Genomic DNA, 14,469 nt, shown 5'->3' with positions numbered 1-14,469 from the left:
AAATTTGTAATTGTATAGACACCAGTTCTTCAAATTAAGTGAATAGTGTGGATTCATTTTACTGCACACATTTCTGTTGGTCATACTATATGTGTCAAATCTCAGATGGTAAATGACTGTCTTAATGTTTGTACATGTGTTGATAATTCACCAAGAGTGGGTAACTACACTGCTGGTTCTAAGGACATTCCAAAAACTTTGTAACTGCACAAGTTGTGGTTCATGGATGTTACCCGCAAGACTCTTTGATGATGATTGTGCACCCACACTGTCGCAACGTATGGTTGCTGGCCATCTCTACAAGTACTACAGTGGGTCTGCACCTTTAAAGGCCTGCCAATACCATTATCTCCACGAGGACTGAAGTGGGTCTGCATCGGCGGTGGCCCTCTATTACCATCATCTCTACAGGAAATACTGTGGGTCTTCTCTGTGATCACCTACCTACCAAAATTCTTCAAAACTTCGACTGTGGGTTCGCTCTGTTGTGGCCCATTACCTGTCTGCGTGTCAAGAGTTAGCACTGTTGGAAGAACAACACAACTTCTTCAAGACTGCATGGAAATCCACTACATCCGTGTGTACATTCTTTTACTGCTCAGGCTTGGGTATAAAACTATCATTCTTACTGTGATGAAGGATCAGGACTGCCTTTGTGGACTGTGAGGACTATTTTTGCTTTTGATCAAAATTGTATGAATAAATGCGTGCATTTGATATCTTTGTTATTGTAATAATGAAAAATTTCATCAAATCAGTACTGTCCACTGCCCAAACAATTTGTAAAATTTTTAGTAGGGCTATGTAAGTAGGCTGTTTAGGTTTTTATGTTGGTAACGCCACGTAGCTTTCTGTATGAAAATCGCTGACTGCGCTGTGTGCAGTACGTGGCTGGTTCGTCTCACGGTTGGAATATTCGCTTGTGTAGCGCTGGGCAGTTAGATGAGAACAGCCCGTAGCGTTGGGCTGCTGGAAGTGAGCCGCCAGCAGTGGTGGATGTGGGGAGAGAGATGGCGGAATTTTGAGAGGTTACTATGAGCGGACGATCTGGACGTGTGTCCGTCAGAAAAAAGGAAATTTGTAAGACTGGATGTCTATTATGACTTTTGAATATTATTAAGGTAAATACATTGTTTGTTCTCTATAAAAATCTTTCATTTGCTAACCAAGCCTGTCAGTAGTCACTGCCTTCAGTAGTCGGAATCTTTTATTTAGCTGCCAGTACTGGTGCTCGCTGTATTGCAGTAGTTCTTCTGTAGGATTGTTGAAAGTCACATTGAGTTGCGCTAAAATGTGATCTGTCATTTTAGTGATGATCAGAATAAGTAAAGAGAAAACTGTCTGAGTACGTTGAATTTTACTGAGCAGTTTGAAAATCAAATAACATACGATTTTTTCCAGCGCTCTCATTCTTTACATATAAAGGGGAAATTTTAGTAGTATTATAACTACAAACAAGAGTGATTAGAATTCCTAACTTAAACTCAAGGTCAATATTCTGAGCGAGCTATGTTAGATACAAAAGCGTACTGCATGTATTTCACCATACTGTCGAATACTGAAGCATTAGTTACGGTCAGTCGTCTGGTAATATCTCAGCTCCTTCTTTATCTGAATGCGAGAAACACATTTCAGTTTTGGAACTATGATCTGCTACATTGATAACGAGGCGATCAACAACAGAATCCACGAAGTCACCCAGGCGCCGTATTTTCTCGTCTTATTTTATGAGGCGCCGTTCTATATCCCGCCGGCGTTCGGAAGTGGTACGTGAAAAAGCTGTGTGCGTTAATTCCAATACGTCTGTCTGGCAGATTAACAGTCTTGTTATTTCTCAAGCCAATTCCCTTAGCTTGGCTCCAGATCATTGTTGTTGAATTCATACTGTAATGGGACAGTAACAACTATAAGGATGCTACATTTTTATGGCGTGGTCGATGTATTTGTATGGAGTGTAGCAATGTATGGAAGTGAAATATGGTCGATAAATAATTTAGACAAGAAGAGAATAGAAGCTTTCGAAATGTGGTGCTACAGAATAATGCTGAAGATTAGACAGGTAGATCGCATAACAAATGAGGAGGTGCTGAATAGAATTGGGGAGAAGAGGAGTTTGTGACACAACTTGACTAGAAGAAGGGATCGGTTGGTAGGGCATATTCTGAGGCATCAAGGCATCACCAATTTAGTTCAAATGGTTCAAAAATGGTTTAAATGGCTCTGAGCACTATGGGACTTAACTTCTTAGGTCTTCAGTCCCCTAGAGCTACTTAAACCTAACTAACCTATGGACATCACACACATCCATGCCCGCGGCAGGATTCGAACCTGCAACCGCAGCAGTCACGCGGTTCCAGACACCAATTTAGCATTGGAGGGCAGCGTGGAGGCTAAAATTCGTAGAGGGAGACCAAGAGATGAATACAATAAGCAAATTCAGAAGGATGTAGGTTGCAGTAGGTACTGGGAGATGAAGAAGCTTTCACAGGATAGAGTAGCATGGAGAGCTGCATCAGACCAATCTTTGTACTGAAGACCACAAGAACAGTATGTTCCAGTTATGACGAAGTTGTTTTAAACGAACGAAGGCAGACCATTGCTTTGGGGTGGATGTCTGGTTACGTAGTTGCTGAATCCGAGAGAGCTGAAAAATTAGTTCCACAGCGTGCAGTTTTTCGCAGTGCGACAGATGAGGCCTGCAATAAGCTGAGTAGGATATATATATATATATATATATATATATATATATATATATATATATATATATATATATATACCGAACTTGGAAAAATAACACAAGTGCACCTTTAAATATTTGGCCTTTAAAGTGTTGCTAAATGGAGTGAATATACCCAAAACAACTTTCGGATGGTGGGCTGTGCTATCCTGTGGCTAAAAGCCGGACTTGCAGGATTCCACAGTCGCCAGGTAACGTAATGTTACAAACAGCCTGCCACATAATAGGGCATGAACCGTTATTTTATCAGTGATCTAGGCTGGTATGATCACAAGACCCGCAAACATATGATTTAATTCTCTCTTTCGAGATTGTGAGATAGGATAGCCACCCTCATGACTGTGTCACACTTGCTAATTCCCTCTTCAATCTCAGACAACAGTTTCTGGAATCAAGCCATGTCCATCCTCTCGAAGTTCCGAAATTCTTGTGGATCTCCGGGCCTCACTTCTTTCATTAGCAGTGAATATATTTGAATGCCTTCGTTCCTCCCTTTCGGCCACTGGCTTTTAAGCACTCTTAAGGAACGCATAAGCCCTGTCCCAGAGTCAAACCCAACAAAATCTGGCTTTTCGTTCACACCGTTGTTCTGCACTAATCCGAAGATTGACAGCCACTACCAGAGCAACAACTCCTAAGACAAGTGCGTCCTCCATGTGTAGAATGCGGTATATATGTAAATTTTGATATACATATACCTTTGTAACCAAGTGTCGTAATATAAAACTAACTGTTGGGTCTGTAATTCTGAACAGTAGTAACCTACATTAGAGAATAACGATTACTTAATAAACAATAATAAGAAAACAAGTTCTTATTAAACAGGTACCCTGATCGAATGGCGTTACAATATATCACACTGTTCCACTTGTGTTTCTAGCGGTAGAACGGACGACTTTACAAGAGATCAGACAGTTCTATTTGTGTTTCGCGCGTTACTACCATCCATTGCGCATGTGCGACGGGTACATTCCCTCGTGGGTAGTGTAATAGGTCGATGTGAACCAGTCTGTAGTTACAGATATGCACAGTTGGGGCGCTGGTGCATAGGAATACGGTTTATACGCATCGTGTAACTGGGACTTTACAATCCAGTCCTTACGGTGAGCGGGTTTTGATGTTTGTGTCGCCGAGGCACTTGTGCTGAGTTGTGATCGATTGGCGGTGAGCTGGGCTGAATGCATTAAGGCCGTTTGCCGTACCAGTTAAATTACCACAGGCCCACTGAACTTTCATAAAGTGCGATCCGAATTAAAGTGTCAGTCGGTCGTGCGTCTCGTAATCCTATCCCATGAGAGTTCTGATTTTTATTTTGTAAATTCCTGTCAAGTGGACAGAGAATTTGACGCTTCAAATTGTCATTAGTGTGTGGGCTGTCAGTTGGGGTTCCCTCAGAAGTCTTCTCACCTTGTGTATTCGGATTTGTATGTCTTATTTCTGAAGTTTAATGTTGTGTCTATTTCTGTTGTAAGCAGACTATGTGCCGTTTATGGTTTCTCTATCATACTGTGTAATGGCATGTGGGATATGACACTGAATCTGAATACCTTACTATGTCTGTAAGTTAAAGGTTGTGGTATGTATCATGATCAAACAAGGTAACAGGTTAAGGACTTGTCAAGTTCCTGCACTCGAGAAAAAGAATTTGGTGTTACACATTTGGGAACTAAATTGTTCCTTCACCGTTTAAAAATGTCTACCTTTGTATTCTGGATTGCTCGGTTATTACTGTGTTGTATGTTTCAGGGCAGGGACTACTCAGGAGGACATCGTTATCAAGAGCAACAAAACTGGTGCTTTACAGACCAGAGTGTGGAATGTCAGGTCCCTTAATCAGGCATTTTGGTTAGAAAATTTGAAAAGGAAATTGGATAGATTAAAGTTAGATATAGTGGGAATTAGTGAAGTTCGATGGCGGGAGAAACAAGACTTCTGGTAGTCTAAGTACAGGGTTATAAATACAAAATCAAATAGGGGTAATGCAGGAGTAGGTTTAGTAATGAATAAAAAAATAGGAAGGCGGATAAGCTACTACAAACAGCATAGTGAACGCATTATTGTGGCCAAGATAGATACGAAGCTTACAGTAGTATAAGTTTATATGCCAACTAGCTCCCCAGATGACGAAGAGATTGAATAAATCTATGATGAAATAAAATAATTTATTCAGAGAGTGAAGGGAGACGAAAATACAATAGTCATGGGGGACTGGAATTCAACAGTGCTCAGAGCATAACTTAATCATAGCTAACACTTGGTCTATGATTCATGAAAGAAGGTTATATACGTGGAAGAGGCTTGGAGACACTGAAAGGTTTCAGATAGATTATGTAATAGTAAGACAGAGATTTAGGAACCAGGTTTTCAGTAGTAAGGCATTTCCAGGGGCTGATATGGACTCTGATCACAATCTATTGAACTGCAGATTAAAACTGAAAAAACGGCAAAAAGGTGGGAATTTGAGGAGAAGGGACCTGGTTAAATTGAAAGAACCAGAGGTGGTAGAGAGTTTCAGAGTATTAGGAAATAATTTATTAGAATGAGGGAGAGAACTGTAGTAGAAGAAGAATGGGTAGCATTCAGAGACGAAACAGTGAAGACAGCAGAGGATCAAGGAGATAAAAACACAAGGACTAGTAGAAATCCTTGGGTAACAGAAGAGATATTGAATTTAGCTGATGAAAGGAGAAAATATAAAAATGCAGTTAAATAAAGCAGGCAAAAAGAAATACAAACGTCTCAAAAATGGGCGATATGACACTCTGTGAAGAATGTTACGGACCACTTAAAGACCTAAGTCGAAACGAGGCCCAGGGAATAGACATACCATTAGAATAACTAATAGCCTTGAGAGTGCCAACCCTGACAAAACTCTACCATCAGGTGTGCAAGATGTATGAGACAGGTGAAATACCCTCAGACTTCAAGAAGACTGTAATAATTGCGATCCCATAAAATCAGGTGTTGACAGGTGTGAAAATTAGCCAACTATCAGTATAATAAGTCACAGCTGTAATATACTAACACGAATTCTTTACAAACGAATTGAAGTACTGGTAGAAGCCAGCCTCGGGGAAGATCAGTTTGGATTCCATACAAATGTTGGAGCACAAGAGGCAATACTGACACCCCCCCCCCCCCCCCCCCCGACTTATCTTGCAAGATAGATTAAGGACAGGCAAACGTACGTTTCTAACAATAGTAGACTTAGAGAAAGATTTTTACAATGTTGACTGGAATATTCTCTTTTAAATTCTGAAGGCGGCAGGGGTATAATAGCGAAAAGCTATTTACAATTTGTATAGAAATCAGATGGCAGTTATAAGAGTGGAGGGGCATGAAAGGGAAGCAGTGGTTGGAAAGGAAGTGAGACAGGGTTGTAGGCTATCCCTAATGTTATTCAATGTGTGCATTGAGCAAGCAGTAAGGGAAACAAAAGAAAGATTTGGAGTAGGAATTAAAATCCATGGCGAAGATATAAAAACATTGGGTCTTGCAACTGCACTATAATTCTGTCAGACACAGCAAAGGACGTGGAAGAGCAGTTGAGCTGAATGGGCAGTGTCTTGAAAGGAGGATATAATGTGAACATCAACAAAAGCAAAACGGGGATAATGGAATGTAGTTGAATTAAATCGGGCGCCGCTGAGGGAATTAGATTAGGAAATGAGAAACTTAATGAGTTTTGCTATTTGGGGAATAAAGTAACTGATGATGGTTGAAGTAGAGAGGATATAAAAAGCAGACCGGCAGTGGCAAGGAAAGCGTTTCTGAAGAAGAGAGATTTGTTAGCATCGAGTATAGATTTAAGTGCCAGAAAGTCTTATCTGAAGGTATTTGTATGGAGTGTAGCCATGTATGGAAGTGAAACTTGGACGATAAATAGTTTACACAAGAAGAGAAGCTTTCGAAATGTGGTGCTACAGAAGAATGCTGGAGATTAGATGGATAGATCACGTAACTAATGAGGAGGTACTGAATAGAGTTGGGGAGAAGAAGAATTTGTGGTACAACTTGAATAGAAGATGGGGTCGTTTGGTAGAACATGTTCTGAGGCATCAACAGATGTTGAATTTAGTACTGGAGGGCAGTGTGGAGGATAAACCTGTTAGAGGGAGACCAAGAGATGAATATACTAAGCAGATTCAGAGGGATGTAAGTTTCAGTAGGTACTTGAAGAAGCTTGCACAGGATGGAGTAGCATGGAGAGCTGCATCAGACCAATCTTTGTACTGAAGACCACAAAAACAACATGTTTCAGTTATGACGAAGTTGTTTTAAACGAACTTAGGTAGACCGTTGCTTTGGGGCGAATGTCTGGTTACCTAAGTTGCTGAATCCGAGAGAGCTTAAAAATTAGTTCCACAGCGTACTTGCCTGTGTGACAACATGTATAATTGTTGGTCCTAATTTTGATCCCTACATCAGCAAACTGTTTCGTTGTGTTCTGGGCCCAAGATTAATTACTGTTGAATCTTGGCAGCTTTGAGCATGCTCATTTTATGTGTTTTGGCGAGCCTTTCACCTTTTAAGCGCATGTTTGTGTTAAATAATAAATTGGGCCATTAACTCACCAGTTTCAACTGAGTGGCTTGTCATGATTTTTGGTACTTAATTGAAACTTGGAATTGTCTCACGGACCGACCATTATAAGGTGTAAGTGATGTCAGATTCCCTGAATATTTGTCTTGGCTAAGTTACCTGGAAAACTCAATCAGTATAAGCTCTTATTGCAGCTGTTGCTTGTATAGAGCATCTCCATATTGTTCATTAAGACATTTTGATTTTGTTATTTATGTAACTAGTATATCCTTTGCTATTGGTTACTGTGCTATGAATTTCTTTGATTGCAAGCCTGATATGCATTTAATTTCACTTAATGATTCCTTCATTTTTTGACAAATTATTTCATTCAGTCTGAATTTAACTAAATGCCTGTATCAGTGTAAAGTTCGAAGCAACCTCTGCTGTTGCTCTGTGAAGCATGTGTAATCTTACTATATGACCTCAGACTAATAACTACATTTAAATTTTGTTATCATGTAACATGCTTAATTCTTTAATTATCGACTTCTCTAATTATTCAAGATATCGAGTTTGTTTGATGAAATCGTATTGTGTGCTAGATTGGCTCATTTGTCCACCAGCACGTTACCCACCCAACCGAGTTCCCTGCCGCCTGAAGTATTGCACGCAAGGGATAAACCGAATGAGGTAGCACCATCTTCAACCCACTAGCCTTGTATTCGGGAGGGTGGATGGTCCGCTCTTCATTCACCCACCATAATTTAGATTTTCGTGGTACCCGTAAATCATCTCAGGTAAATGCTAGGTTTATTCCTACTGTAAGGCAACAGATAACTACTTATCGCAATCTTGCCATTCTACACTTATAAGCCTGCATAAGTCTATATATGTGAATTACCTTAACTTACTTAAATTCTAAAAAGTGATCTACTAATGAACTACTACTACTACTACTAATACCATTACTACATCAACAACAACACAAAAATGATGAAGTACGCTTACATACCTGGTCAACGCATGCATGGCAGTGTGAACATGTGTGTTCTGGACATAGTGTAAAATGCTCATGTGGACTTGTTACCTCATTCCTTCCTCAGTTTATCAACAATAAGAGGTACGGTTCAGTCCTTCCTTTCCTTCTTCAGATAATGGTCGACCTTTCGTAGTTACTAAGTAGAATTCCACACAGGTATAACTGTTGTTCCCAAGAGTGTACTTAGTATCTGTGCAAAGGGTCAGTTCCATGTGGGGCCGACCCGCTACCGTGTCAGTTTCTGCCATAGCGACTCTGGTTACTTCTTCAAAGTGGCAACAAACCCAGTACAGGCGCAATAGATTTATTTCTATTTTAATCTGGTTCTGAGTTGATAGGAATATTATTAAGTCTGCATGTGATCATTTAATGACTGGGGCCGTATTTCCTGACCGACTTCAATGACGCGTGGGAACAGAGATCTGTAAAAACGCAGATAGGCGAAATTAGTTCCAGATCTACTAGAGTATTTCAATTCTTTTCAAAAGTCTATGAGAATGAGGCTCGGATAGAGTACTGACTCACGTGACTGACCAGAACGTCTTAACAGCGCTCACCTTGCCTTTTTCCACGAGTTCTGTATAGAGAAAACAGTACCGAACCTCAGAAAATGAATGATTGCAAAGCAAAATCAAATATTCCGCTGTAGATTTTGTGAAGTTGCCAAAGTCTTTGACTGTGTAGGCCACAAAGTTCTACAGGACAGCTGTGGCGTTAACGGAATCCTTTCTGCGCTGGTGGAGACTGACCTTCATAACAGATATAGAAGGGTGTCGCAGGAATGAAATTGACCTCGGAATGGGGGGAAATGGCGTGCGAGGTCCCATAAAGACATCGGTAAAAGGCACACTCTTCTTGTTAATCCTCATAAAACTATATCGCCTTCCAGCGACTTAAAAGTGAGATTTCAGACAAACAATAATTACCTGTTCCCAGAATGAGATTTTCACTCTGCAGCGGAGTGTGCGCTGATATGAAACTTCCTGGCAGATTAAAACTGTGTGCCCGACCGAGGCTCGAACTCGGGAACTTTGCCTTTCGCGGGCAAGTGCTCTACCAACTGAGCTACCGAAGCACGACTCACGACCGGTACTCACAGCTTTATTTCTGCCAGTACCTCGTCTCCTACCTTCCAAACTTTACAGAAGCTCTCCTGTTACTGAAAATGCTAATAAAGACTTTGGCAAATCGACCTATATGTCACCCTCACCCTTTACTTTGTATACACGTAGTAGACGTAAATTATCAACCAATGAAGCTGTATTTATTTGGATTAAAGGCAAAGGTACTTGTGAATATGTGAAATTTGTTGGTGATTGTACTTTGTATTTTCATAAATAAAGTGATTTGTAGCGTAGCTGAGAACCAGACAAGGGTACATCTAGAACCTGTCGGCATAGAGCAAGAACAGTATGTTACGTCAGCTCTCTGAGCGCATGACCTTTGACCCCGCCGATAAGGCGGTGCTACCCAATCTTGGCAGCGCGCCACCCGCGGGGTGGCCGACAAACAGCGTACGCGGCCACCTAGAGTGACTAGTGATCGCGTACGGGATAACGCGCCGCTGGCACTGTGAGATATTCTAAGTCCCTTATCTCTGACGCTCTGACGCACGGCTATAAAAGCGAGCGATCGCCGCTCAGCGGCTCATTCGCGCTGCTGCTGCTGCATAGGCAACTGCATTGAACGCTGCCAAGATGCCCTACAGAAGATGTCGTCGACGTGCACGACATACAATATACAAAACCATTGAAGACGTTCGCAGGAGAGCTTCTGTAAAGTTTGGAAGGTAGGAGACGAGGTACTGGCAGAAGTAAAGCTGTGAGTACCGGCCGTGAGTCGTGCTTCGGTAGCTCAGTTGGTAGAGAACTTGCCCCCGAAGGCAAAGGTCCCGAGTTCGAGTCGCGGTCGGGCACACAGTTTTAATCTGCCAGGAAGTTTCAATAATTACCTGTTGCCAACACAAGTAGGTATTACTGATCTTAAACTAAATTAATCGCAGTGAGTATAAAATTCGTATTGCTTTGTGAGTAAAAGAGAATACTTTAGCCTTATATGACAATTTTAATCTGTGCAAATTGATGATAATGATTCCCCATGGTACACAAAACGGGTCAGATCGTTGTTGCAGAAGCAACGAAAAAAGCATGCCGGATTCAAAAGAACGCAAAATCCCGAAGACTGGCAAAGTTCTACAGAAGTTCGAAATATAGCGCGTACTTCAATGCGAGGTGCTTTTAATAATTTCCACAACGAAATTCTGTCTCGAAATGTGGCAGAAAACCCAAAGAAATTCTGGTCATACATAAAGCACACCAGTGGCAAAACGCAATCAGTATCTTCACTGCGCGATAACAACGGTGCAGTCACTGATGACAGTGCCACTAAAGCACAGTTATTAAACACGGTTTTCCGAAACTCCTTCACCAAAGAAGACGAAGTACATATTCTTGAATTCCAATCAAGAACAACGGCCAAGATGAGAAACATAGAAGAAGATATCCTCAGAGTAAAGCCTCCGGTCCACATTGTATACCAGTCAGGTATCTCTCAGAGTATGCTGATAAAATAGCTCCATATTTAGCAATTTATACAACCATTCGCTCACAGAAAGATCCATACCTAAAGACTGGAAGATTGCTCAAGTCACACCAATACCCAAAAAGGGAAGTAGGAGTAATCCGCTGAATTACAGGCCTATATCAATAACGTCGATTTGCAGTAGGGTTTTAGGACATATACTGTATTCGAACATTATGAAGTACCTCGAAGAAAACGATTTATTGACATATAGTGTGCACTGATTCAGAAAATATCGTTCTTGTGAAACACAACTAGCTCTTTATACTCATAAAGTAATAAGTGCTATCGACAGAGATGTCAAATTGATTCCATATTTTTAGATTTCCACAAGGCTTTCGACACCGTTCCTCACAAGCGTCTTCTAACCAAACTGCGTGCCTACGGAGTATCGCCTCAGTTGTGCGACTGGATTCGTGATTTCCTGTCAGAAAGTTCACAGTTCGTAGTACTAGATGGAATGTCATCTAGTTAAGCAGAAGTAATATCCGGCGTTCCTCAAGGAAGTGTTATAGGCTCTCTACTGTTCCTGACCTATATTGACGACATAGGAGACAACCTGAGTAGCCGTCTTAGATTGTTTGCAAATGATGCTGTCATTTATCGTCTTGTAACGTCATCAGATGATCAAAACGACTTGCAAAATGATTTATATATCTGTATGGTGCGAAAAGTGACAATTGACCCTGAATAAAGAAAAGTGTGAAGTTATTCACATGAGTACTAAAAGAAATCAGCTAAATTTCGGTCATGCGATATGTGACACAAATCTGAGGGCTGTAAATTCAACTAAATACTTAGGGATTACAATTACAAATAACCTAAATTGGAATGAGCACGTAGATAATATTGCCGGTAGAGCAAACTAAAGACTGCGATTCATTGGCAGAACAGTTAGGTGCAACAGGTCTACCAAAGAGACTGCTTACAATACGCTTGTCCGCCCTATTCTGGAGTATTTCCGTGTGTTGGGAGATCCTCATCAGGTGGGACTGATGGATGACATCGAAAAAGTACAAAGAAGGGTAGTTCGTTTTGTATTATCGCGAAATAGGGGAGGTAGTGTCACAGACATGATACGTGAACTGGAATAGCAATCATTAAAACAAAGGCGTTTTTCGTTGCGACAGGATCTTCTCAAGAAATTTCTATCACCAGTTTTCTCCTCTGATTGCGAAAACCTTCTGTTGGCACCCACCTACATGGGGAGAAATGATCATCACGATAAAATCAGAGAAACCAGGGCTCGCACAGAAAAATTTAGGTGCTTTTTTTACCCGCGTGCCGTTCGAGAGTGGAACGGTAGAGAGACAGCTTGAAGGTGGTTCATTGAACCCTCTGCCAGGCACTTTATTGTGAATAGCAGAGGAATCACATAGATGTAGATGCAGATGTAGAAATTTTGTTAAGACGAAAGCGAGTTAGCCGAACCAGGGATGTGGTTGTGTACAGGTGAGCCGAAGGGAAGTCTTGTTTTAATAGTAGGAAAAGTATTGATTTTACTGAAAAGTATATAGTAATAGTCGGACTGTGCATTACGTGGAAACGAATTATAGCACGCCGGCAGTGGAAGTAGTCTGAGCACGCAGAAACTAAGGAAAAGGTAAAGTAGCCGGCAAAGTAACACAGCAGCACTGTCGCATTAAAATACAAAAATGTGTGGAGAGACCACTAATCGTTTCGAAAGTCAGAAGACAGAAGGAAAGAGAAAAGGTCCAAGAACTCAAATTTCAGCTGTGTATCGACGGAAACGATATAAGATTATTAAGAAGAAGTGTGGAGACAAGGGAAGTACGAGAAGGAACCAATAGTTATTACAGAACACGGGTATACGTTACAGTAAGAGAGATTGTGTACGAAATAAAAAAGTTATTTCGTCTGAGAAACAGAGTGAACTACAGCAATGGTGCAGACTTTGATATAAAACTTGAGTGCGTACTGACTTGGGGCTTGAGCGAATGGGAAGTAATAAACTGATTAAGTATTGCACAAATTATTTAATGTCAGGACCAAAACACACGTTCTCAAAAGTGTGACATCAAATAAAGTGACGCCATCCAACTTGAGTGACGGACTGTAAATTTTACGGCAACTTGCGTTAACGAAACTGAACTTTTACTGACACCATGTCATGTAGACGATGTTGCTGATATGATAAGAGATGAAAAACATTAAGAGGCGTCCGATGAGGGGAACGCAGGAGACATGAAAATTGGTTTCCCCATTCTATCCAATGACTGCGATATGTGGCATCGTGTATGTCACGTACTAGCACAGATCAGGCTGCAGGCGTTCCAATTAGTCGTCGTTTCAAACACCTGCAGTTGTGCACAACGTTGCTGAGTAAACTTTTGGAATCAGCCTGAACATAAATTGAACATTCAACTTTCCTCCACGTTGTTACTTAGTTTAGTAAAAACATTTATGGTCCCAGAGCATCTGAATTTCTTCCTGCTGGAAAACAGATGTTAGGTACATTACTACTCTGTAGAAGTCTTCCAGCAACTGTCGCCTAAAACGTCCTGGCACATCAGAACCGTGTGCCGCACCGAGACTCGAACTCGGGACATTTGCCTTTCTCTGGAAAGTGCTCTGCCAGGAAGTTTCATATTAGGCACAGTCTGGTGCGGAGGGAAAATTTTATTGCGGAAACCTCGCCTGCTTCAGTTGTCATTTAGATCTGACAAGTATACATCAAAAGCAACATTCGTTCTGAAACCAGTTTCAAAACCATGCAACTCGGGACAATAATAACTAATGCTAGTAACAGCATTATTTCCATTGTGCTGTAAGAATCAGTATTTGCCAAAGATCATAGCTGACATGATACAATACAGTTCATAATAAGAGCTGTCACGCTGCAGGAAGAGGAAAATAGTTGGGAAAAGAGAAAAACATCTCGGCCTCCCTTTAGTTTTTCCCCGTTTTCATACCCGCCGCTTTTAAGTGTGGATAGCACTGAGAACAGGAGGCTGCCAAATTGAGGGAAGTTACACGCACAGTATACACCTACCGTACGTTGATGGAGGGAGTACGTGGAGACTCACCAGACACGTCGGGCGCCGCGGCAGCCAGTGCAGTGGTGGCCGGCAGCGAGACTCGCCTCTTGTCCTGGACTGGGCTGCCGCCTCCCACCCACTCTGTCCGCAGTTTTCCTCCAGACCCCCTCCCTCCCCCACTCCTTCCCCCTCCCCCTCCTCACCGACAACGATAACCCTTGCCTAGGTCCGACGTTCGAAATATTTCAGCCATGTGATCTTAGCCGAAACACTAAGAATTCTTGCTCTTACGCAAAGGCTGTAAGTCAATTCATATCGCGTATTCTGTCGCCCAGTGGCCATTCTGGCACCGTAATGCAAAGTGATGCATTCGGTATTTCTGAACTGTTTCATCGTGCAATACGGTCCCTTCTTTCAACCATAGCACGAAGCCCCAAACTGCAGAGACTGAGATGAGCGATCGCGGAACAGAGTGGCTGGAACCTCTGACTAGCAGAAAGCCACGGGGGCCACATCAGATGCTGTTCGTTCCCAGCCTCTGTCCACTCCATTCCCCTGCAGCGACGTACTTGCCCACCACGAGGTGCTCA

General features: G+C 41.7%; 1 protein-coding gene across 4 annotated transcripts in view; it reads right to left on the bottom strand.

Annotated features, from left to right (window-relative positions):
* The window catches only part of LOC124720476 (speckle-type POZ protein-like), a 100,297-nt gene extending 86,286 nt beyond the window's left edge, over nucleotides 1-14,011 (bottom strand). For all 4 annotated transcript variants that reach the window (XM_047245833.1, XM_047245835.1, XM_047245834.1 and 1 more), the window contains exon 1: nucleotides 13,928-14,011. The gene's annotated coding sequence lies outside the window, so the exon portion shown is untranslated. The remainder of the gene's footprint in view (nucleotides 1-13,927) is intronic.
* Between the last annotated feature and the right edge of the window lie 458 nt (nucleotides 14,012-14,469).

The sequence above is a fragment of the Schistocerca piceifrons genome, chromosome 11, assembly GCF_021461385.2.
Source record: "Schistocerca piceifrons isolate TAMUIC-IGC-003096 chromosome 11, iqSchPice1.1, whole genome shotgun sequence".
Lineage (NCBI taxonomy): Eukaryota > Metazoa > Arthropoda > Insecta > Orthoptera > Acrididae > Schistocerca > Schistocerca piceifrons.
This window is presented reverse-complemented; position numbering and strand designations above follow the sequence as displayed.